The sequence below is a fragment of the Arachis ipaensis genome, chromosome B6 (genome assembly GCF_059453495.1).
Source record: "Arachis ipaensis isolate K30076 ecotype BB chromosome B6, ASM5945349v1, whole genome shotgun sequence".
In the NCBI taxonomy this organism is placed as follows: domain Eukaryota; kingdom Viridiplantae; phylum Streptophyta; class Magnoliopsida; order Fabales; family Fabaceae; genus Arachis; species Arachis ipaensis.
Window position 1 is genome coordinate 56106830 of NC_142441.1, and position 1345 is coordinate 56108174.

Here is a 1345-nt window from a genome sequence, read left to right on the forward strand (position 1 = left end):
ACCCCAATCAACATCTAACCACCTTCCTGAGAATATGTGACACAGTGAAGTCTATTGGTGTTCATCCTGACGCCTATAGACTGCACTTATTTCCATTCTCACTCAGAGATAAGGCAGCTAAGTGGCTGGAGTCTTTCCCAAGGGAGAGCTTGACAACTTGGGAAGACGTGGTGAACAAATTCTTAGCAAGACTTTACCCTCCTCAACGAATCAATAGGCTGAGAGCTGAGGTCCAAACTTTCAGGCAACAAGATGCTGAGACTCTATATGAAGCATGGGAGAGGTTTAAAGACTTAACAAGGAGGTGCCCACCAGATATGTTCAACGAATGGGTGCAGCTGCATATTTTCTATGAAGGGCTCTCTTATGAGTCAAAGAAGGCTGTAGACCATTCATCCGGAGGATCTTTGAACAAGAAGAAAACTATTGAGGAAGCCATAAATGTCATTGAAACAGTAGCAGAGAACGACTACTTCTATGCTTTCGAAAGAGGGAACACAAGAGGAGTAATGGAGCTAAACAATGTAGATGCTCTGCTGGCCCAAAACAAGCTCATTACCCAGCAGCTGGCTGACCTCACCAAGAAGATGGAGAGGAACCAAGTAGCAGCAGTCTCCACTTCATCAACAACCCAAGAAGGAGTGAATGAAGAAGCAGAGGATAGTCAGGAGTAAGCCAACTACATTGGGAATTCACCTAGGCAAAACCATGATCCATACTCCAAGACCTACAACCCTGGATGAAGGAATCACCCAAACTTTGGGTGGGGAAATCAACAAGACCAAAGCCTTGATCAAAGACGCCCAAATCCAAACAATGCAGCCACCCAACACTTCACATCTAGACCATATCAACACCCCCATAACAACACCTCCGCACATTCATATCAAGGCCAGAATAACCCTACTCAGCCTGACCTGTCATCATTTGATGAAAGAATCTCAAGGATTGAGAATCTACTTGAAGGCCTAAGCAAGGAGATTCAAGACAACAAGGTCTTCAAGGAGGAAGTGCGAGCCAGTTTCAAGAACCAGGGAGACACAATCAAGAGGTTGGAATCTCAAGTAGGATATCTCTCTGAGCAAATTCCTAAACCTACAGATGGATTCCAAGTGACACAGAGAAGAATCCGAGAGGTGAAACAAAGAAGGTAAGATGGGAAGATTGCAAGATGGTCACTATAAGTGATAAGGAGACTGAGGACAAGCCAAGCAAGCTGTCAGAACAACCTGAAGATACCTCAGTAGAGGAGGTGGAAAAAGATTACCAAGAACCAGAAATCTCAAAACAGGAGTTGCTGAGACTCTATGCACCTTTTCCCCAACTGCTCAAGGGAGCTGTGGAG

At 44.9% G+C, this 1345-nt stretch overlaps 1 non-coding gene across 1 annotated transcript; it reads right to left on the reverse strand.

Annotated features, from left to right (window-relative positions):
- Positions 1-215: 215 nt before the first annotated feature.
- Positions 216-322, reverse strand: LOC148555671 (small nucleolar RNA R71). The gene has a single exon (XR_015887919.1). It is a non-coding gene; the product is annotated as a small nucleolar RNA R71 (small nucleolar RNA).
- Positions 323-1345: the final 1023 nt, after the last annotated feature.